Below are 26,097 nucleotides of genomic sequence, written 5' to 3' on the forward strand. Positions count from 1 at the left end.
CTATAAAATCTTGTTTATTAATGGCATTAAGACAATGACATACTTTGGAGATTTATCTATTATCTAAAATTTGTCCCTAATCAATGTGCAAAAGCAGTTGAAGCAACTCCTATTAAATCTGAGTGCAAGATTATCATAATAAATTGTAAAACATAAAAAATAATACTTCTTCTAAGAATTACTCAGTAATCAAGATTTGCCAACTAATTACACAATGCTATTTTGTGAGAAAGAAACTAAATTATTCTTTAGAAGTATATGTATATATGTATGTATATATGTATATACATATGTATATATATATACATATATGTATTCTTTAGAAGTATATTATTAAGGTTGTATGCTTACATATAATTTTTGTTTTATATTTGCAAAGGAATCTATAACTCAAAATTTATGGAAAATTTTGAAATGCAGAGAAAATGGTATTAAACTGTAAACATATTGACAACCAGCCAAAGCAGTAGTATATTTGAAAGGAATAGAAATTGTAAGAGGGGAAAACAGTAGAGTAAAAAAGACCTCATGAATGCAATACCCCACTGTACTAAGCAAAAGATCTTGAGAATAACCCTACCATTTCCACATTCAGCTGAAACTTACCTATGTTTTTAGTTGTTGTATTATGCAATTAGTTTGAGAGCCATCTTCAGATTTCATTTGTCTCACAACAAGATGCATGAACAAAACATTCTTTCCTCTTCTAGTATATTGCACCTTAACTATGCTAAGAATAGTAAGTCATTTAACAAAAAAAATTACTCAAAGAACTCACATATAGCCATTTGGATGCATTAATGTAGGACTCAGCTATTTAAATAATTTTTAAAATTTATTTGAGAGGCAGAGCAGCTGAGAGAGAAGGGGGGAGAGAGAGAGAGTATCGTCTGTCTGTTGGTTCACTCCCCAAATGGCTGAGGACGCCAAGTCTGGGACAGTCTACCACAATCAAGAGCCGGGAATTTCATCCTGGTTTCCCATATGGGTGGCAGGAATTCAAGTACTTGGGCCATCTTGTGCCAACTTCCTAGGCACATTGCAGGAAGCTAGATCAGCAGCAGAGTAGCCAGAACTCAAATCAGCACTCTACTATAGGAAGCTGGTTTCACAAGCAGTGACTTAATCCAATGTACCATATTGCTAGCCCCATTGCTTTTCCTGATGAAGCATGCTGAGCTTGCTTTAGATGTCCCCTTATCAAATTTTATTGAAAAGGCTATAGATCAGCCTAATCTGTTTTGTGCAGAAGGCTGAAAAAATCTATTTTTTCTTTTAATATTTCTATTATTTTGAAACATTTCAGCTTTCCAATATTTAATATATTTTTATAATTGTGTTAATGCCCTGGAGATATGATTTAGAAATCACTGTAACACATTCCACACATTTAAAGTAGTTCCACAGCACATATACCACAATTAGTGTGACTTGTTGAAATACATTTACAATACAATTTGTAAAATTTTGTTTTCAATTAATATATATTTTTAAAGTCTTATTTTATTGATTTTGAAAATCAGAGTTAGAGAGAGAGAGAGAGAGTGATTTTCCATCTGCTGGATTACTCCCCAGGTGATCACAAAACACAGTGCTGGCCCAGGACAAAGCCAGGGGCTAGCAGAATTCACCCAAGGCTTCCACATGGGAAGCAGGAGCCCAGATACTTGAATCATCTCTTGCCTTTTCCAGTTCATTAGCAGGGATCTGGAATGGAAGTGGAGCAAGCAGGACCCAAATCAGAATCCATATGAGATGCCGAAGTCACAGGCAGCAGCCCTACCCTGCTCTAAAAACAATGCCTGGCCCATTTAGCATGTTTTAATTCCTGCTATGTGTTAGAAATATTGATAAATTGTGATGTCATAAAATCTATTGTGATCCTGTAAACCAATATTGCAATGGCATAACATACCATTGTGTTGTCATAAATGTACCATTGTTATGTCATAATCAATTGTGATGTCATAAAATGCCAAAAATTCAGCTGGGATATGATAAACTACCATTGTAATGTAATTATCTATGTTGAAGTCTTAAAAGCCACTGTGATGTTATCAGCCATCATTGTGACATTATAATCAATTCCGATGTCAGTAAAACACTATGATGCTATAAAGCTACCATTGTGATGCCACAGTCAGTTGTGTACTCATAAAAACCATTGTGACGTCAGAAATCTATCTTTTAGAAATCATAAAAAAGTGTGATGTGGTAAACTGCCATTGTGATATGATAGTCAATTGTAATATTATGAAAACCACTGTTTTGCTATAAACCAATATTATGATGCAATAAACTGGCAATTGTTATGTCACAAACCAACCATTGTGACGTCATAATCAACTATGAAGTTATAAATACCATTGTAAAATCATAAACCTAGCATTGTGATGTCATAATCATGATTCCATAGACCACCATTGTGATGTCATATTCAATTGTGATGTCATGAAAGCCACTGTGATGACAATATTGTAATTTATACCATGATACATATATAATTGTGATTTCATAAAGATGCTACTATGTTGTAATCATTAATTGAACTTTGAAGACATAAATGCCATTGTGATGTAATAATTGTGATATCATAAACTACCATTGTGATGTTATAAACTTCCACTGTGATGCCATAAAACTATTATGGTGTTATAACCAATTATGATATAAAAATGTGAAATCAAAAAAATCCACAAAAAAAAGAAATATTGATAGAAGCAAAATAAATGAGTAGATAAATCTAGAGAAAGAAAAATGTAACCACACACACACACACACACAAATACAGATGTTTGGTGTGTTTTTAAAATTGTGCAGTGATTAGGGGTGGGTGTTTGGTGCAGTAGTTCAAATGCCACTTGGAATGCCTGTGTCACATAACAGAGAGCCTAAATTACTCCTAACTTTGCTTCCAATGCCAGCTCCCCGCATTTGCACACCCTAGGAGAGAGCTGGTGATGGCCTAAGTATTTGGGTCCCTGAGACCCTCGTGGGAAAATTAGATTGAGTCCTGGGCTCCTGGTTTTGACCTGGCCCAGCTCTATCTGTTGCAATCATTCAAGGAGTGAACCAGTGGATAACAGATCTAGATCTATTTCTCTCTGCCTTTCAAACAAATCATTTTTTAAAAAATTGTGCTATATTGAATTAATACAGTAATTGCAGAAAAGAAGCTAAGCTCTATGTGAGGAAATTCAGAAAGGCTGTGTCATAAGCATGTTATTTGAAAGTAGGAGCTTTTAATTTGATTTATGTATTTAAAAGATTCAGAGGAATTCACTTTCTTAGTGTATATAAGTGAATAACTGGGGGAGGGGCAGCATTTGGCACAGCAGTTAAGACACTGTAGGAATGCTCTCATCTCATTTCAGAATGCTGGGATTTGAGTCCATACTTTGGTTTCAATTTCAAATTCCTGTCAGTGCATATCCTGGGAGGCAGGAAGGGATGGCTGAAGTGGTTGAGTCCCTGCCATCCTGAAGGGTGACCAGACTGGGTCCCCAGCTCCTGACTTCAGCTTGGGTTGGCCCAAATATTCCAGTCAATCATTTGGGCAGGGAAAAAGCAGATGAAAGGTCTCTCTCTCTCTCTCTCTCTCTCTCCCTCTGTGTAACTCTGACTTTCAAATAAATAAATCTAAAAAAAAAAAAAAAACATAAATCTCTATAACCAATAACTCCTGAGCAAACAAATGCACACACACACACCAGTATTAACCATATACTCGACAATATTCAAAGATTTTGAATGCAATTTAGTGTAGCTTATTTCTAGAAATAAATAAAGTTTGCCTTTGGCAGCACAGAATAACTTTCTAGTGATAAATGTATTTATATAGTCAGGACATTTTGAACTAAATTCTTAGTTTATAAATATAGCTTGTATATTACTTAAGAGGCTGTAGGACTTAATTACCCTTTTCAGTTTCCACTAGAAAATGTCTCTGTGTGGGCTGAAAAAAATTCTTAAGCTAAATAAATGCTGAATCATTTTCCTCTTTAAGTAAAGACAGCCTTTTAGTTTTTTTCTTATATAAAACATAGCATTTTATTCAGAGACTAAGTAAAACTGTTATTCCACTTGAACATTATAAGTTCCTGTTGCTTTCTTAAAAAATGAGGTGGGAATAATTAACTAAAACGGCTTTTTGTTTTATACAAAAGGCTCCAACTTCACCCTTGATGTTCACTTAGAACATGTATTCTCATTTCTTGCCATATGCCCAGGATCAGAATTTTCACACTTTTAGTTTCTAATTCACAATTTCTTCCTCTGCACATATCTTTCTTCTAACATTTAACCATAAAGGCATTCGAAATTTTCAGGTCACACCTTCAATATTTTGCTTTGAAATCACCTAAATTGACTATTCAATTTTATCATCACAAGTTCTAGCTTCCACATAACACCAGAACAAAATTAAGTCAAGTTCTTTGCCACTGTATACCGAGAATCATCTTTCTTCCTCTTTCATCTCCAAGACCTCAATATACGGGCCTTTATGAAGACATTCTATTCACAATTATTTGTTTACTCTAAGAAGTTAAAGAATTTCTTCCATCTCTTCTCTTTAAAAAATTATTTTTATTTATTTATTTATTTATTTATTTATTTGAAAGACAGAGAGAAAGAGAGAATGAGATCTCAAACACTGGATCATTCCACAAATGCTAGCAACAGTCAGAATCCAGAACCAGGTCAGACTAATGTGGGAGCCTCAAACTCAATAAGGGTATTCTTCATGGGTGGCAGTGACCCAAAGGACTTCAGCCATCACCTGTTTCCTCCCATGGTGTGTGTTAGCAGAAAGCTGGAATTGAGAGGATAACTGAGACCCACCAGACACTCTAATGTGGAATGTAAGCATCATAAGTTGAGTCTCAGCCTCATCAAATGCACCCAACCTCATCCTCCTTTTTTCAACCCTCGCTGGATTCACTTTAAAAATTATTTACTTTATAAATTTGAAAGAGTTACAGAGAGGGAAGGAGAGAGAGAGGGAGAGAATGTGTGTATGTGTGTGAGAGAGAGAGACAGAGAGAATATCTTCCTTCCTCTGGTTCATTCCAGAGAGAGAGAGAGAGAGAGAAAGAGAGAGAGAGAGAGGTGGAGGGAGAGACAGTCTTCCCTTCTCTGGTTCACTCCCCAGATGACTGCAATGGCTAGTGCTGGACCAGTCTGAAGCCAGGAACCAGGAGATCCTTCTAGGTCTCCCATGTGGGTTTAGGGGCCCACACAGTTGGGTCATCTTCTGCAGCTTTCCCAGGTGCATTAGCAAGGGTCTGGACTGGAATGGGAACAGTCAGCATACAAACTGATGCCCATATGGGATACTGGAATCCTGGCAGTGGCTTTACCTGATATACCACAATGTCAGCCCCCAAAATGTGCTTCTAATATCTATGTATATACTCCAACAGTCCCTCCACAGCAATGTATAGGCTGCTTCCAGCTGGTGCTACAATGCTGTAGCTCTACCCATTACCCAGTTCCAGAACTGCTTCCATATTTTAAACCACTCTGTATTCTCAGATTCAAAATACTTTTTACTGAGCTAGTTCATGTTGTGAGTTATAGCTCCAATATTTTTAAAAGATTCATTTACTTATTTATTTATTTACTTAAAAGGCAGAGCATCTGAAGGAGAAGAAGAGACAAAGAGAGGGAAAGAGAGATCTTCCATCTGCTGATTTATTCCTCAAATTGTCCCAACATCCAGATCTGATACCAGTGTGATATCAGGAGCCAGCAACTCTGGCTGGGTCCACACAATTTGTCCATCTCCTGCTTCCTTCTCATGAACTTTATCAGGAGGATGTATCAGAAGTAGAATGGTTGGAACTGGAATCAGGGCTCTGATATGGGATGTTGGTGTCACAAGCAGCGTCTTAAACCCCTGGACCACAATGAATGCTCTGTGCCTCATTATTAATTTGTGGAAAGCAGAGACCAATTTAGTCAATTGCACATGTTGAATGCCAGACTGGAGACTGATAGATCTATAACACGTGGGCAATAGTAGATCTCTGTGGCAGGCAGAGAGAGCTGGTACCGGAGTGCTCTCCTTCTGAACTCCAACTTATCATCCTCAATAATTATTCTCAGCAACCAGTTCCACCTTAGTCAACATGAAGCAGCTGATGAACCATCACTAGTGCAGTGAAGCACACACCTAAAGTAGTGAGTGTTTTATAAGAAGTAATCATAGAATATAGCCTGAGAAGGAAATACAAGAGTAATTTTAAGTGCTACTTGGCTGATTTATGAAACTGTCAAATAGTTTATGGAGCTGCAACAGTAACCTGTATTCCATAAAAATCTAGACTTCAATCTCTATATTTAGTAATCCCTTTAAAAAAGACTCAGATTGGGTTTTCAAGTGATACAGAATCCCACATATACTCCTGAGAACACAAGATTCTATCCACAGCTGTAATAATGTCAAAATATGTCATTTTCTTTTTTACAAGCAAAACATTTTACATGTATTTTAATTAATATTTTCTACAAGTTCTTACTTGGTGACATAAGAAAGTCAAATAATTGAGATATACTACATATAATTTCACAGCTGTGGCAGAATCTGCCTTTCTCATGAACTATATTCTTTCTGAACATAGTCACAGAAATAGAAGTCTGATAATGTCATTGCCTTGCATTTTTCTCTGGCAGAAATGAATTTACTTCTGATATGCCAAGGCATAGTATTCAAGTAGCATAAAAATTAAAATTATTAATTAATTAATTAATTAATGAACAGTTTCCAAAGGAGCATATGGATATATCAGATTGATTGAAATATTTTCCATGGATAGGAATTAAGGATATTTTTAATAATTATATCAGACATTTAAGTAGATGACTTATAGCGGCTTCTAGGCAAGTTTCCAACCTTATAATATTTAATGTGTCTAATAAACATATCAGGATGCAGTTTTATATGCACTGTATGGTGAAACTGATAACCAGACAAACTGCATCTTTACAAAAGGTATTACAAGCCGCTACATGATTATGTGACTACTTGAATCTAGTTCTTTCTGGCCATTGGTGTTTATATACCTTTGCTGTTATCACACTGCCTCTAAAAGTTACAACCTATGGTAAAAATTAATATTATGGAAAGATTTATTTGTATATACACTGAAATTTTTAAAAATGCTTCTGTGAGGGGCCACCACCGTGGCTCACTTGGTTAATCTTGCACCTGCGGTGCCGGCATTCCATATGTGCACCGGGTTCTAGTCCTGGTTGCCCCTCTTCCAGTCCAGCTCTCTTCTGTGACCTGGGAGGGCAGTGGAAGATGGCCCAAGTCCTTGGGCCTCTGCACCCTCATGGGAGACCAGGAGGAAGCGCCTGGCTCCTGGCTCCTGGCTCCGGGTCTGCACAGTGCTGGCCATAGCGGCCATTTGGGGAGTGAACCAACGGAAGGAAGACCTTTCTATCTCTCTCTCTCACTGTCTACAACTCTACCTGAAAAATAAAAAAAAAAAAAAAAACAGAAACAAAAACAAAATGCTTCTGTGAGAAAGGGAATAAGTAGTATTTTGAACAAAATTTTATAGATATCTAAGAGCCACATACCAGTTAACTACACTTTATGTAGCTAAATATGTAAAATGCTGTTTTTTTAGGTAGACAAAGTTGTCTTCAGACTTCTATTTCTGTGGACTGAGGTAAAGACCTCTGTGGTTAAAACACTAGTGTGGTGCCATAACCTTTTTGTGCCCTCCTCTAAGTGTGAGTACTAACAGTGACATTCCTCCAATAAACACAGTGCCATGGTTTGAAAATGTCCTCCAAACTCAAATTGAAACTTAATTCCTAGCGTGGGTGTTTAGTCTAGTGGTTAATATGCTCCTCTTATCAGAGGAGTATCTGGGTTCAGTACTGGCTCTTGGTCTTTATTCCAGCTCCCTGCTAATTTGAATCCTTAGCAGACAGTAGTGATGGGTCTAGTAACTGTCTTACTGTCACTCATGTGGGAGACCTGAGTTGCAATTCTTCTTCCCAGCATCTATTCCAGCCCAGCCCTGGCCACTGAAACACTTTTGGTAGTGAGTCAATTGATGGAGTTGATTCTCTGTCTTTCTGTCTCTCTGCCTCTCAAATAAATAATTTCTTTTTAAAAAATTACCATTGTGATGGTATTCAAAGGTGGGACCTTTAAGAGGTGATTAGATAATGATGGTTCTGTTTTTGTGAATATTAATGCTGTTATCACAGGAATGGTTTCCTGTTAGAAAGGATGATTTCAGGCCGGCGCCGCGGCTCACTAGGCTAATCCTCCGCCTTGTGGCGCCGGCACACCAGGTTCTAGTCCTGGTCGGGGCACCGGATTCTGTCCCGGTTGCCCCTCTTCCAGGCCAGCTCTCTGCTGTGGCCAGGGAGTGCAGTGGAGGATGGCCCAAGTGCTTGGGCCCTGCACCCCATGGGGGACCAGGATAAGTACCTGGCTCCTGCCATTGGATCAGTGTGGTGCGCCGGCCACAGCGCGCAGGCCGCGGCGGCCATTGGAGGGTGAACCAAGGGCAAAGGAAGACCTTTCTCTCTGTCTCTCTCTCTCACTCTCCACTCTGCCTGTAAAAAAAAAAAAAAAAAAAAAAAAAAAAAAAAAAAAAAGGGATGATTTCAACCAATTTTAGTCTCTGTCTTGTGCTGGTCCTCTTACCCTTTCTGCCATGTTACGTCACAGCATGAATGGCTCAAGATGGACAGCCAGTCTTCCTTAGGATTACCAGCCTCCAGAACCTTGAGCCAAATAAATCTTTAATGTTTATAATTTACTCAGCCTGTGTATTCTTTTATAAAAGCAGAAAACAGAAATATCAAAGCACAAGATTGTAACCTGTCTTGGCTAGGAGACTCTCTTATTGGCTTTGAAGAAACAAATGGCCATGTGCTGATCTGCTGTTTAGAGAGGATCTCCCCTGATAAAACTGAGTTCAGCCAGCAGCTACCAGCCAGCATGAAGCAGGTCCTCTGTCCAACAGTCATCCAGATTCTTTCTGACTGCAGACGAGGACCACATGAGCTTCAAGGAAGGTTCTCTCCCAGTTGACCACCAAACAAGACCACAGTCTTGGCTAGAACCTTTATTGCAGACTTATAAGACCCTGAAGCAACAGGATTCTTTCCAGACTTGTGACCAACATGAGCTGTGAAATAATAAATTTGGGTTTTTAATCTGAAAGGTTTGTGATAATGCTGCTACACGTCAATAGAAAACTAATGTGATCTCATTTATCAAATTTATACCATGTTACTTATGTTTCTTATTTGACAGAAATTTCAGCAAAAAAATCATTGACCTACATATGTGTGTGTGTGATATGTGTGTTCACATACCCACACAAACAACATATGCTCATAAAAGTGCTTACCTCAAAGATGCATATGACATTTCAATCAAATATTTATATTTAAAGCATGCATTGTTCAAATAATACATAGTGGGACTGATTTTGTTTTTAATGTTTGAGCTCAGAAAATGAACTGAATTCTAAGTAATGAGGAACCTATGTAAAATTCCCCAGTAGATTTGCCACAAAGTCAAAGGCTTTGGCAATTACTAGCTTCTAGAAAATGCCAGATTCAGAGGTCACCACTGTTATTACAAACTATAAAAGTATAAAAAATATTTTAAAATTCTTTCTGTGAGATGAAAGGTTAAAAGCTGAAGCGTGTGTTGCCATGGCAGTAGTGTTTTGTTTACAGCACTTGTCTTTTCTAGAACTCATCCATTAAATGGTAGGAAAGAGCCTCTTCAGTCTTAACATTGTATTACACTGGTAGCTTTCATTAGTATAATAATATATGTTCATTTTTCAATAGGAAGCATAAAATGTTCCATTGCTCATTTTGTCAATTCATTTAATGACATCGGTAGGTTTGTTACTTAAATTAAATACATCGAAACAAAATGAATATGCACTGGTTATTCGATCTGAATCCATGCAAATACATTACTGTGGCTGTAAACATTGGTGACTATAACACATCCTCACTAATGCCCAACAGAGAATGTTCTGCTTCACAGCTGAACATGATGGTTTCAGGACTTTTCAATTCCCTATTTATACTTCCTGATAAACAATATTAGTTCGGCTCTGTTAGGCTTTGTAGATGTACCAACTGATTTTATTATTGGAATGGCTTAAAACATCAAACATTATTTCTTGCTTTCACCTAGGGTACAAGTGAGTCTCTGGTATACCTAGTTATCATTCAATAATATAGTGATTTGAGGTTGCTTTAATTCTGCAGTTCTACAGTTCCAACACAAAATGTCATCTTTTCCTGGAAGGGAAGGGAATGCTGGTGGGTGGTGTATTGATCCAAAAGGGTACACATCATTTCTGGTCACAGTGGCTTTTCTCTAATTACAGGAGGGCTGGGACAAATACAGAAGCACATGTCACACCTTCCAAGAGTTGAGAACCTTCTTGTGTCTATCATTCAGCTACAATATACACTTCTCTCCTATGTCCTCATACCCTGAGAATCTTTCTTTTTTGACCACTCACAAACCTCTCCATTTAGTTTGCTATACAGGTATTCTTGGGTCTTTCAAGTTTCTTCTGTTCCGTATTTCTTGCCATGGAATTTATCATTTTCTTGCTTAGCTTTGTGAATCTCCACAAACTCTTTTTTTGAATGAGCCCGAATTTCCCTTTTGGGAGCTAACAAGTTGACACCATTTTGAAAATTTCCTATCTTTGCCTCAGTGCCACTTAATCTGAAAGACTTGTCTTATCCACCAGTGCCTTTTCTGTGCTCCCAAAATAGTACTATCTCCCATGCACAGTGTGTTGCATAATTTATCAACTTGCATTATCCCCACTTTCATTTTATATATATTTTTCTCATTTTCTCTCTCATGCAACTTTTGTCTTTCACATTCGTTTGTTAACCTTACTCTGCTATAAATAATAAGGAATGTGGAGTACCCATGTTTTGACTCTGTGCTTCAGAGACAGTGTAGGTTAAAATGTTTACATCATTTATTGTTATGAGAGCTGAAGAGTGTAACAGAATGCTTGCTATATTCAAGTGCTCAATAAATAACAACTTTCATTACCATTGAAGCAAGACAATAATATTTGGAAATGAAAGATGTGATCATTTTCAAGAGTATCTGCTTGGAATATCACCTCCACATATTTCCTCCTAAGAGATTTGTGAATACTATAACTCATTTGATTAGATAATTTTGACATTGAAATATTAAACATAAAAATTTCTTGGTTTTGATTCTTTGTTCACTACATGAGGGGAAATAAGGTGAACAGAGGCAGGGAGTTAGAACTGGAAATTCTATACTTGTGAATGAGTAAGTTGAGAGCTTTCTGGTGAAGCCTGAGTAATGTGAAAGAATTGCAAACAATTACCTTAAGTAACAAAGTAGGTAAATTATTTTGAGCATTTATTTTTAATTGATGGGTTGCTACCAGAAGCTGCCAGCATCAACAAAATATTTCTTCAAAATACAGAGCTCACAAGTTTTCTGAGTTCCCTGATGTTTGCAATCTATTCCAGTCTAAATGTCCTGTAATTTCACATCAATCATCTAATGATCTAGATTGCCCATTGCTTCTAGCCATCTTTTCATGTTTTATTTGGTTAAAGGAAAATCAGCTTTACATTGTGAAAATGCATACTGTTAGTGAATTGTGAAATTGTGAGGATTGTGCTGTAATTACTGAATATTGGCTCTCTGCGAACATGTTACTTCAAAGTGGGAAGATCTGCCAAGGAAATTAAGTTTCTCTCCTCAGTAGTCCATCGTTACAGCAACAATTGTAGAAATCAAGTGAGATGTGGAACCATTTTTGATTGCCTTAAATGGTGCATTTATATATGCCAGCAAGAATCTAAGCTTGTATATAAATTGAAAAAGGGAAATGAAACAGTCTGTGGATGTGGACTCTCTCGGGTTGAAAGTAGGTGGATCAGCTTGTACTTAACATCTGTTCAGGCTGGAAATGCAGGGGAAGTTTAATATGTTTACTCAATCATACTGATTTCCTGGGTGCCAAGGCAGAAAATCTAAAACATATGACTTCTGTTCACACTATGAGGAAGCTATTTAGAACAAAGGTGATGATCCTGGAAAAAAATGTGGAGATACTATCTTGGGTGCCAGCACAGTTGCAATTCTTTGCTGCCAGCAATCAACAGACCTTAAACATCAACATTGCAGGCTTTTATCAACCAGAGTACAGGGCAACTTCTGAAAACATTTAAGAATGAGTAGAAAACAAAACTAGCATATTTCTTAGCATATCAGAAGAATTTCAACATATGGTCTCCATTCCTCTTCATTCCCTACCCCCACAATTCAATACAAAATTATAATGCATTTATCACAGCATCCCGATATAGACAGTTATTTTCTAAATGAAATTTCAGCCTCTTGAATTTTTTTTTTTTTCCTGTAGGCATGAACACTGTAGCTGCTCAGGCAGTATGCTGTTGTACCATCAAAAGAAAGAGTCACAGGAAATGCAATTTGTAAGCAATACCTTTTCCATCAAAATATTGTGAAACAGAAGAAATTATAAAATAAAAATTAAACTTAGAATAAAATCTTAACAAATTCTGTGTAATTCTTTTCACCAACATACTTTATCTCTGATTAAAAATTAGAGTGTACACAATCTCCAGGGTTTTAATTTTGTGGTTGTTATTCAAGTTAAATTCTTACATTCACCAAGTTGTTCTAGCTTTTGGTTGGAAGACGGGAAGACAGTAGTTACAATTCAGTAGAATTAAGTGTTTTACTATTCCACAAAATATCCAGGAGGGGCAATTAATTCTTTTGAGGGAATACAGAAAGTGTCTCAGAGTTGGCATTTGAATTGGATATTAAAAGATGAATGGACATTTGCTAGCTGGAGAGGGAAAAAATGTAATGAGCTCAGGGAGATGTTTTGGAAATATCAAGGAAGCAGTAAATGGCATGGGAATTTCAACAAGCATTTTCAGTTACAATTAAATGCATGTTGGGTGGAGGGAGGAAGTTGAAAGGACATATGCTGGAAGATTAGATTAGAGATAATTGTCAAAGGCTGTTGAACTCAAACTAAGGAAACTACATTTCCTCAAAATGGTCTGTGGTTGGCAAAGTGACTATATGTATAATCCTATTCCCTCTTCCCCATCTTGCTGCCTTCTGCATCTTTCTCCTCATATAAGTGAATCAAATGTTGCATAGATTATATTTTAAATGGGAAAGCATGAATGGATACTGTTAGAGTAATTAACTTTAGTAGATGAGTTTTAGATAATATGGCAGGTAGTATAAAGTAGAAAAGGTAAGGATGGGTGCTATTTCCAAGAGGAAAAAAAAAAAAAACCTCTATTTTTATTTAGTAATAACCTTATAGGTTTGTTAGAATGACTCAGGTGGACAATGCATTACAGGAACGTGACATACAGAATTGTGATAGTTCATGGTTAATTGTCTAGATAAAATGAATATAAACATAAGGTAGGCTTGGGCAGTTGAGTTGTCAGTTAAGATGCCACTTGGGGTACCTGCATGTCATATAGAAATGTGGAGGTTTGAGTTCCCAGCATGCTCATTATTCCTGCATCAAGCTGATGGACATCCTGGGAGGCCACTCACCTGGGAGACCTGAACTGAGCTCCTGACTCCCTGCATTAGCCTGGCCCAGCACCATTTGATGATATCTGGGGAAGAAATCAGCAGATGGGAGATCTACAGATCTATTAATCTACCTATATTCTTATCTATCTATCTTTGCCTTTCAAAATAAATAATCAACAAGATAAGGCTGCATATGTATATTACACACACAGGAGCTGCATATTACAATCATTTTTGTTAAAGTATGACATTTATGCATTTAGTAAATGACTTGGTAAAATCACTTTAAAGAAGAATGATTTTAAACAACATGACTTTTACAAACTATATTTACTTATTGAAATATGTGAATTTATTTAATGAGCAAATACAGAAAGTTAAAATATGAATTATACATGTGACAACTATGTCTATATAATTCTCTTGAAATGAAGTGCATATATGCAGCTTCAAAATGATATCATAGGACAAAGAAAAAAAAACAATCTATTGGAGAAAAATATTAACAATAAAAAGTGCCGGTGCCGCGGCTCACTAGGCTAATCCTCCACCTAGCGGCGCCGGCACACCGGGTTCTAGTGCCGGTTGCGGCGTCGGATTCTGTCCCGGTTGCCCCTCTTCCAGGCCAGCCCTCTGCTGTGGCCAGGGAGTGCAGTGGAGGATGGCCCAGGTGCTTGGGCCCTGCACCCCATGGGAGACCAGGAAAAGCACCTGGCTCCTGGCTCCTGCCATCGGATCAGCGCGGTGCGCCGGCCGCAGCGCGCCGGCTGCGGCAGCCATTGGAGGGTGAACCAATGGCAAAGGAAGACCTTTCTCTCTGTCTCTCTCTCTCACTGTCCACTCTGCCTGTCAAAAAAAAAATAAATAAAAAAAATAAAAAGTAAGGAATCCATAAATTCTGTTAAAATTTATTTTTATTTTTATTATGATAGGTGTTTCTTGTATTTATGCTGTTGGGAGTGTGAGAAATAATCACCTCAAGATTTAAAATATCTAAAGTCTATTCATAGCCATGAGAATTTTCTTTCACAATTGACAATAAAATAGAGCTTTACAGTAATTTTAAACAGTAGCAAAATGAATGAAACAAATACTATAAAACTTATATCAACTATTGGCTTAGGTTGCACTCTGAGAACCACACAACATAAATAGGAATCAAATATTCTAGTACTAATCCAAAATATTGTGGATGTTTGACACAGCCTTTTTTTTAAAGATTTATTTTGTTTATTTGAAAGAGTTACAGAGAGAGGTAGAGGCAGCGAGAGAGGTCTTCCTTCCTCTGGTTCACTCCCCAGATGGCCACAGCATCCGGCGCTGCACCGATCCAAAGCCAGGAGCTTCTTCCAGGATTTCCATGCAGGTGCAGGGGCCAAAAGACTTGGGCCATCTTGTACTGTTTTCCCACTCCATAGCAGAGAGCTGGGTCTCAACCTAGCACCCATATGGGATGCCGGCACTTCAGGCCAAGGCAGTAACCTGCTGCACCACAGCACCTGCCCCTATCCATCAGTCTTTCTTTGGACATCTCAAACCCCATTTTTTAGTCATAGCTCTGAAAAATATTAAAGACATCCACCTTATCATTTTAGAATGAGGACTCTTTGCACAGATTTACCTAGCAATGAGGTCAGTCCTTCACATGTTTTTCTCTGCTTGGATTTATACAGATTGCATTTCTCTGATTCTTAACATTTTGGTTCCTGGCCAATGACACCTACTACAAAAACTAGGCTAATTACTATCTTAGATAGTTTGATCAGTGTCCCATTAAATCTTTGATTATTGGACAGATCTGTTATTAACCTTTCTACCAGTTTGGAAGCATACCCTCTTAAATATTCTTGAAGACAATTATACTTTCACCTTTACTCTCTTTATGAGGAGATCACATACACACACACAGAGCTCTTAATTTTGTTATTTTTATTCATAGCATTTCCAATCACCACTCTTAACACTTGAAACCATTTCTAATACTTCCATTTTGTGTTTTACTTCAATTTGAATCATAACAATTTTTTTCTTTTATCCTCATCACCACACCAACTTAGGGTTTTATGAACTAATTACTAGATTTGATCAGTGGGCTTCTGGTATTTGAACATTTCATGATTTGCTTCCATAACCAAAGCCATCCCACTAGATTCTTTTTTAGACATAAAACTTTCATTCCATCTCCTATCTATTTAGAAATCACTGCCTGTGATCCTTGCTAACGGTCCAAAGCTGAACCTCCTTTATGGCATATTTGAAAGTTCTCTGAAGTCTACTTTTAGAGAGTCTTTGTATTCTACTTTCTCATACATTACAAGAGATATTTGACTTCCCTTAAAATAAATACTTCATTGTTTCCTGGATCATATTCATGCTTCTGTTTACATTTTCTCCTCAAATTCATTTTTCAGATCTTTACTAAGAACTCTTCCTTTTTACTAAGGTTCATTTAATATCAAACTTTCAAAAAGTTCTGGATAATATATTTATGGAGTGTTATTTAGAGAATTTCAATGGAGAAACTAGAATACTAAGTACCAAATGATCCTTGCTACAAGGGTCTTCTTACCCAGAGTATAATTTTTCAAAATATTTATTTATTTATTTGAAAGGCAGGGAGGCAGACAGATCCAGATAGAGATCTTCCATTGGCTGGCTGATTCACTAAACACCCTGAAGAATGGTGGCTGGCCAGGTCAAAGCTAGGAGCTGGGAGCTGGGAAGTCAACCTGGGCTACCCTACATGGATTACAAACACAACCACTTGAGCCTACCTAGCTTCCTCCCAGAGTGTTCATTAACAGGAAACTTTTCACTTTTTCAGGGTTTCTGTTGATTCAGCATTTCCAGAGTTCAAGGAGTATTTTTTGGAGTAAGTTCCCATTCAAACAACAGAGGAAGATTTCCAGAGAAAGGTTATGGTTCCTAAAATCAGGTTGACAGGTGTTAAAAATTTTACACAAATGCTGAAATGAAATTTGCATGTTGTTCTGTTAGTCTATCAATTATCTCTTTGATATTAATTACCTTTGAGAAGTGCAATTGAAACTCTCAACACATTTATAAGTAAATATCAACACATCAAGTTAAGCAAGTCTCAACATTAATATAAACTTATTGTGAGTTATAAAGTCATATTTAGGTTATATTGTCCTTGATGTCATTCCCAACTATTTTTTCCACAATGCTGTGCAAAGTGTTACCTGATAATTTCAGTAGTGTCTTTAAAATATATGTAGAAATCAGACATTTGAGGTTATAGTCACCATAATTCATAAGCTGGACTTAAATAGCTTTCTAATTTATAACCTGTTTTCACACTTAGAGACTTTCTCTCTCTCTCTCTCTCTCTCTCTCTCTCTTTTCAGATTTATTTATTTATTTGAAAGGCAGAGTTACAGAGAGCGAGAGGCAGAGTTACAGAGAGTGAGAGGCAGAGTCAGCTTCTAATTCCATTCACAATGAAATCTAAAGTTTTACACAGCATTGTGCTTCCCACCACACTTCTCTGAAACTATCCTGATCACTCCTCTTCTCACCCCAACCACACTGACTCTGTGCAACCAAGCCTCCAAGCATATTTTGGCTGGCCCAAAAACATTGACTTATGTTCATTTCATTGATTAATTTTAACATTCTGCTCTCACAAAGTGATCTGATTGAGCTCTTTGCTTTGTCTGTCTCTGCATGTGTATAGCACATTTTTAGGAAGGTCTCCCTTGATTTAATTATATAAATTTGCATTTCCTTGGGTTGTCTGTATGGTACTTCCTTTGGCATTTACTCACCATCATTCAAGTACCGTCACCTGCCTTACATGTTCTTATTTATTTTTAAAATTGCTTATTTTTTCTTTTTTTTTTTTCAGAGTTACACACAGAGAGAAGGAGAGGCAGAGAGGGAGCGAGAGCAAGAGAGAGAGAGAAAGAACGTCTTCTAACTGCTGATTCACTCCCCAATTGGCCACAACACCCAGAGCTGCTCCAATCCAAAGCCAGGAGCCAGGAGCCTCCTTGGGGTCTCCCACGCTGGTGCAGGGGTTCAAGGACCTGGGCCATCTTCAACTGCTTTCCCAGGCCACAGCAGAGAGCTGGATAGGAAGTGGAGCAGATGGGACTTGAACTGGCACCCATATGGGATGCTGGCACTGCAGGCGGTGGCTTTACCCACTATGCCACAGCGCCAGCTCCCTATTTTTTCTTCTTACCTAATGTTCTCCATAATAGAATCTCTGTCAGAAAAGTAATTTTGTCTATTTCCATAAAGACAAAAAAATTCTATCAGAGGATGGATTATAAAAATAGATAATTGATGAATATGTCTTAAATGATTAAAAATCTTTAAGTGTTGAAATTTTTACTTTTCCTATAAATGATTCTAATTTGAAAATTTTCCATATAACTTCAGGTAATGATAGAATGCTTATATAAAACCATTTAAATGAATGTTATTTTGTTATTTCTTATTAAAGTCACCATGAAGAAACGTATTTCTCAGCTCATACAAATTAATGAAAATTAGGGGCCATCTCTGTGGCCCTGGCCTGAAGTGCCGGCATCCCATATGGGTGTCGGTTCGAGACCCAGCTGCTCCACTTCTGATCCAGCTCTCTGCCATGGCCTGGGAAAGCAGCAGAAGATAGCCTAAGTCCTTGGGCCTCTGTACCGGCGTAGGAGACCTGGAAGAAGCTCCTGGCTCCTGGCTTCGGATCGATGCAGCTCCAGCTGTTGCGGCCAACTGGGGAGTGAACCAGCGGATGGAAGACTTCTCTCTCTCTCTACCTCTCCTGTCTCTGTGTAACTCTGACTTTCAAATAAATAAAAAATATATAAATCTTTAAAAAAATAAATTAATGAAAATTAAATATGTGAATAGGAGCTTAATATTCAATGAAATAAATGTATTTCTTGATTTCTTGATCTAAGACAAAAAAACAAGTCATAAAATTGTCCCCAAAGAACTCCAGAACTTAAGGTCAATACAATTTATTTCTAAGCATAAGTATTTTTCATAGTTATGTGGGCAATAGTAACTGTAACAGTAAGATAATAATTAACAGTAAGAGTTTTTAAATTTGAATGATTTTACATTCTTTATTTTTTAAGTCTTGTAACTTAAGCATTTTATTATATACAATTTCAGGATGTAATATAATATTAAATGTTTAAAACTTAATTACAATTAAAGGCAATGAACTCACATAGCAGTCTTATGATTTTCTCTACTGTAAAGATGGTATATAATTTTTTTTAAAGTTTGGGTTGGCAAAGATTTGAAAGAAAATATTTAAAATATTTTCTGTGGGCTGTAACATGTGAATGTGCAAATGTTTGTGCAGAGAAAGAGAAAAATGGAGAGTTGTTTTACTCTTCACACAAAGAAAATTGTTCACCCCCATATATAGATTCTTAGGGAGACTTTTATTATCTTATTACAATCCAATTGAGTGCTACAAGAATTTTAAGAACATGTAACATAACCACCAATATTATTTATTATTTCTACTGCTTCAACATTTATTGTCAAATCCTTGATGACAGAAAATCTATTTTCTGTACTTAACTATTTCCAACAATCTTTCTCCCTTTTTCAATGGTGAATTCTTTTTCTAAGGACAGACTTACTATTTCATTGTGTGATGTGTCAAGACTTGGTAGAAATTCAAGTCCCTCTCACTAGAAATAAATATATGAAACTTCATATTTCCTAACTGTGTATGTAACACTTGATAGGCCGGCGCCGCGGCTCACTAGGCTAATCCTCCACCTTGCGACGCCTGCACACTGGGTTCTAGTCCCGGGCGGGGCGCCGGATTCTGTCCCGGTTGCCCCTCTTCCAGGCCAGCTCTCTGCTGTGGCCAGGGAGTGTAGTGGAGGATGGCCCAAGTGCTTGGGCCCTGTACCCCATGGGAGACCAGGAGAAGCACCTGGCTCCTGCCATCGGATCAGCGCGGTGCGCTGGCCGCAGCGTGCTGGCTACAGCGGCCATTGGAGGGTGAACCAATGGCAAAGGAAGACCTTTCTCTCTGTCTCTCTCTCTCACTGTCCACTCTGCCTGTCAAAAAAAATTAGAAAAAAATAACACTTGATAAAGATAAATATTGTGCTTTTTAATATAAAACATTTTAAAAATTTCTATTTCAATTCTAGCTTTAAATAGAATGGTGAAAAATATTATATATATAAAAGTATGCTTGTAAAATGAGGAAATGAAGTTATATTTTATCTAATATTATTCTAATCTCTTTTATGTTAAACATTTCTATATCATAAACTTAAAATATTAATATTGGATTATGGAAAATGCTTCTACAAAATTTCTTATATCAATCATTAAATTAATAAAAACATGTACTTATCACCAACATTTTCTTTCCCGGAATTTGACTGATGTTTTATAATTATAAATAAAGTAGAATGAAGAGATACTTTCTTTCTCTGGACTTTTGGAAATTTCTTAGAGGTAACATTTCTGAATAGCTTTCTGAGATATGAAGACTGAAACAACTGCAATGACTATACAAATTCCTTAGTAATTGCATGCATTCATCATCTAAGTTTAATTAAATATTCCCTTGTATGATGTCTGATAATTATTTAATGGATTTGCTTATGTGCTTAAATATAATGAGTTAGTAATGAGCAGGCATATGATGCAGAGGTTAGTAGGCTGTGTGGGACACCTCCATCCCATAAGAGAGTGCCTGGTTTAAATCCAGGCTCCATTGCTTCTGACTCAGCTTGTCATTAATGTGCAGCCTGGGAGATAACAGGTGATGGGTCAAGCATTTGGGTCCCTGCCACCCACATGGGATACCTGGATTGAAGTCGGGGCTTCTGACTTTGGCCTGATCCAGCCACAGCTGTTGTAGCATTTGCAGAGTAAACCAGGGGGTGCAGGATATCTTTCACTCTGTCAAATAAAATTTTACAAAATGATACAAAAATAAACATTTTAAAATAATTAGAACATTAAACAAGTCATTATTTTCATTGTAAGTATGCCTATCTATATTATATATGCCCAATAAATAATGGTATATAGATTTTCTATTGACAATCATAAAATATCAGATTTTCTTGGTCTAACTATTGAGAGTAATCATTTTCATTGGACAATGAAGGTAAATGAAATTTATTGAAATGACTAGAAGAAAGAGAATGAAAAAAAGGAAGGTGGAGAAGATATACAAAAATGAGCTTTATAATACGTGATCAAATACAGTCCTACATATACACATGAAATGCTACTATTAATAGAGATTGTGATAAGAGAAAGATACAGGGCCAGCATTGTGGTGTAGCAGGTTAAGCCATCTGTGACACTGGCATTCAATAAGGGTGCCAGTTCGTGTACCAGCTACTTCACTTCCAATCCAGCTCACTGCTAATATGCCTGGGAAATCAGCAGAAAATGATCAAAGTCTCCCGGCTCTTGCCACCCATGTGGGAGACCAGGAAAAAGCTCTAGGTTCCTGACTTCCAACCTGCCCAGCTCCAGCCATTGCAGCCATTTGGAGAGTGAACCAGCAGATGGAATCTCTCTCTCTCTCTCTCCTCTCACTCTATAAACTCTGTCTTTCAAATAAATAAATAAATATTAAATAAATATTATTTCTCTTATAAAAGGGAGAAACTAGACACATTTATTATGACATCAGATTTTGTGCAACTGAGAATATCATGGTAAATATAGTGATAGTCGGAAAGTCTGTATAATTTTTTTTATTTATTTATTTTTTGACAGGCAGAGTGGACAGTGAGAGATAGAGACAGAGAGAAAGGTCTTCCTTTTCCATTGGTTAACCCCCCAATGCCCGCTGCGGCCGGCGTGCTGTGGCCGGCACACTGCGCTGATCCGAAGCCAGGAGCCAGGTGCTTCTCCTGGTCTCCCATGTGGGTGCAGGACCCAAGGACTTGGGCCATCCTCCACTGCACTCCCTGGCCAAGCAGAGAGCTGGACTGGAAGAGTGGCAACCAGCACAGAATTCGGCACCCCGACGGGGACTAGAATCCGGTGTGCCGGCGCTGCAGGCGGAGGATTAGCCTATTGAGCCACAGCGCTGGCCATCTATATAATATTTTTATGGTACCTATAAATTTGTTAGTAGATGTACATGTAGCTACATTTAGGCAAATTAAGTAGGATGTAGACTCATGTGCAAATATTCCATATAAAATTGAGCTAGTTTTTCAATTAACTGCTTAAATATAAATTATTCCTTTAAAAAACTAAGTCACCTTCTCTTAAAAAATGGAAAAATGATTAAAGAGTTTGACATACCATATCAGTCAAGGCCAACAAAGTTATGAATGATAGCATGTCTGGGGCCCCAGGGACAAATCTTTAGAAGAAGGGCAGTATCCAAAGGCAGAGTTCAAGGAAAAGGTCTGGAACAGAGCAAGACTAATACCTCAGAGGGTGGCAAAACCTGCCAAGGTCAAATTAAAATCAATCCATCAGTTTATAGGCAATTCATGTGTCAAATACAAGGCCAGAACTCTATGATTCTACTCCACACAACCAATGAAAACCCAATTTTTATGAAATCTACAGAAGGGAGTGCACTATCTTCTGATAGTCACTGACAAGCTGTCAATCCATTTCAGATATCTGAGATGTGTTCTCTCTTCCTATTCCTGGAGGACATTTCTTTTTGGTAGAATTAGATTTTGTGAGATCTTAAGTAACCTCTGGAGATTTTTTTCAGTCATTTTTAAAAATGCTAACCCCGTATTTTGTAATCTATATGTGTCACACATTTAGCACTCTATGAAGTATATCACTGGCTTTGATGAAAAACTTTGCTTTGAATCACATCTCTGCTATTTTTAAAGGGAAAGGCCTTGAGCTGTTAAGTGTATACCTTTGAACTTCAGTTTTACTATTTCTAAAACAATGATAAAAAATACCATGCACTACTGTTGTGAGGATTGCTTAAGAAAACAGAGGTAAAACATTTAAAGACAGCCTGACAAAGAGCTATAGATACGGTGGTTCATATTTTCATCCATAGTTCTTTGGCAATTTAGTTCTGAGACTGATATATAACCAGCACAATTCATTCTGTTAGTGAATATGAAAATGTAAACTAAAATGTTAGGTAGTTTTCATGTCAGGTGTTACTATTTCCCTGATGGTTTCACAGTGAACTGTGTCATTGGAAGCTTTGGAGTTCAGCAAAGAAAACTCATGAAGCATATCTGGTTAAATATAACTTGTGAAAATTGTAGTAACTTTGGAGTGGGCACTTGGCCTCATGGTGAAGTCAGCTAGTTTATTAATAATTTCTAATATTAATACTTGAGAATTCTTGCTATCTATTCAGATAAGAATTGCGACTATCAGTTCGAATAAACCAGGTGACATGGTAAGGTTTTAGCACTTACGCAGTGAGAGCAATACAAGGAAAGTGAGGCTTTATTTGGGGGAGTAGGAGGCTGGAAGCTTCTAGATCCATATTAGGCACAGAGCAGGATAAGAGCCACGTTGAAGAAAGCTACAGGTAGCACAGCACAGGCAGGAAAGCAGAGACAGAGAGGCAGCCAAAAGGCCATGCACCGCACAGCAACCAAAAGGGAAGGGTCTGCCATTTTCCAGGCCTTTTATTCACTTCCAAATGGGCGTGGTTAAGAGGTCTGATTGGCAGGTATGCATACAGGCATGGCCAGTAAGGGCGTGAGATCACAAAAGAGGGCAGGGCAAAGTGTAGTCTCCAATTCACAAATCTAATCAATTGAATCTTATCTGTCTGCCTCTATCAATGGTAAAGGCGTCCTTATAAATATTGGAATATTCAGTTCCTGGCTCTGGCTTCTGTCTACGGCTTCCTGATAACGTAAATTCTGGAAGACGGCAAGTAATTGCGGTTTTTGCCACCCTCAAGGGAGACCTGATTTGGGTTCTTGGTTCTCACAGTCAGTACTGGCTGGGGGACCATTTCAGGCATTTGAGAATTGAAGCAGTGGATTGGATTTTTGTCTGTTTATCTAACCTTCTCCTTTGGTCTCATTTTTTCTTAAATACATAGGTAAAAATTAAGAATAAATAAGTAATGACACCAACTACATCTGTTAACCAGATAAAGAGTTTGATTACTTTAGAAAATAGAAATGTGTTTTTCTTCAATCAGAATTACTGTAATTTGAATTATTTAAATAATTATTTAAGTGAAAAAGGATCTGTGTTTCTAGATACAAGTGTACAGATAATCCAAAAGTTTTATTTATTTATTTATTTATTTTACCTGAAAGTCACAGTGAGATAGATAAAGAGAGGGGAGGAGACACAGAAAGAGACAACCTTCTGCTAGGTCTCTCCCCAGATGGCTACATGTGGGTAATCTCAGGAGACTGTCTGACTACCTCATGCAGTTAGCTTGACTGTTAGCAGACAATGGGAGCCCCAGGCACATTTGCCCCACCCCACCTTCTGTCAATCAGGTAAACTGCTTCAGAGTGTGGCCCATGCCCACTCGGAAAGCTACCCTAACTATGTGACATTCAAGATGATTGGAGAGGCATATTGGCACCAGTGTCGGTTCTGTCCTGTAGAGTTAGTGTTGTCCTGAATTAGTTATGCCCCTTCTGCCAGCCCTTTAAAAGCGTACATGGTTGTTAATAAAGGTGGACATATTCACTGAAACCTGTCCCTGGTGCTTCTTGTGGAAGAACACCATCGCCCCGCTCTCCCCGACGGTGTGGTCCTCGCAGGAAGAGCCTGCAGCGACAGCAGCCAGAATTGCTCCAGTTCAAAGCCGGGAGGCATACGTGTTTCCTACAAATTTTTAATGAGACATTGTCTTATAAAATCTTAGGTGTTAATGCTTTTCTAAGTTATTGATGAGCACTGCAAGGGATTATTTCAGACGTTATGCATATTGTAGAGATTTTCATAAAATAGACCATCTGAAATCAGTTCTACTTTTGTCAGACATGTAGAAAAATTTGTTCAGGGGGAAAAACTAAGTGAATTCTAACATCAAATAACAAAAGAACTAAAAGGTAAATGAATTATTTTTAAAATGTTGGGGAAATGAAAACTTTTTGACCTTTAGATTTATAAAACATAAAAATTGAAATAGAAGTCTTGCAATTATGTCAGGATTTTATACCTGTCTATAGGGATAGTTGTAGGCTATATTTAGATTTTTACACGTTATAGGAGGGAGTGTAACATGACAGTTGAAGTTTTGATGAGTTCAAGGTAGCCCAGTATCTGGTAGTGTGAAATCTGTAGACAAAAGCAAGCAAAGAGTTATAGCCAAGATCTGCTTAAATAGGAGAGAAGATGCTAGGGTCATATACGAATAGAAACATTGTAAATGATAAAGTTGATGAATCGTTGAAGATTGAGTGCAAAGAATGGGATACTTCTGTGGTACATTCTTTGGGGAGGTCAGAATTCCATGTGCTTTACTGCCAAGGAAATCATCAAATTATCCTCCTGGTCCTAGAAACAAGGATATGATTTAAAAGGAGAGAGAGAGAGAGAAAGGTTTCACAAGTTATGAATATCAGAATGAAAAGTAAATCATCATGAATAATCTTATAGTTATTTAAAGGATAATGGGTACTATAAACAATTCTATGTCAACAAAATGATAATTAAAATGAAAAGGAAAAATTCTTTATAAGGACCAAATTACAGGACATCCCCAAGAAGAAACAGATTGAATAGGATTCTATCTATGAAAGAGATTCAATTATTAATAGTCTTCCAAAGAATGAAATAATCACACTAGATGATTTTACCAGAGAAATCTAACATATATTAAAGGAATAGGTGGCTCCAATTCTCCATAATAACAAAAAAATTCAGGAAGACAAAACACTTTTGTAAGCCCAATATAAAATTAATACCAAAATCAGATATAAACATTACAAGAAAATTCCGTAAAACAAGATCTGTCATGATGAACATCATGCAAAATAGATGCATGTTAGTAAATCAAATACAATAATGAATATTGAGAATTATAAACAACAACCAAGAATGATTTATTCCAGGTATACAAAATACTTTAAACACTTCATAATCTACTAAACTAAATCACATGAAACAAAAGAAAAATCTTGTCAACTTTTGCAGAAAAATCCAAAATGTATACATGACAAAGTGTCTGAGCAACTATGAACAGAAAGAAATTTCCTCAATATTATATAAGTAATCTACAAAATATACCACTAACTAATATCACACATTCTCCCCAAAATCATGTAAAGAATGAAACACACCAACACTCTCAATTCAACATTATATTGGAAATCCTAAAATAGTAGACTAAAACAAGAGAAAAAAGAAATAAAAACAATACAGACTGATAGGGAAAGGACACAATTTTATTTGACATATAGAAAATTTAAAAGAATCAAAAACAGCAACAAAGTAATTAAAATGAGTATAGTAAAATTGTAAGGCTAGAGGTTAATATAGCAAGTCAATTTCTGGCCAGCACCACGGCTCACTTGGCTAATCCCAGG

The sequence above is a fragment of the Oryctolagus cuniculus genome, chromosome 2 (assembly GCF_964237555.1).
Source record: "Oryctolagus cuniculus chromosome 2, mOryCun1.1, whole genome shotgun sequence".
Taxonomy (NCBI): Eukaryota; Metazoa; Chordata; class Mammalia; order Lagomorpha; family Leporidae; genus Oryctolagus; species Oryctolagus cuniculus.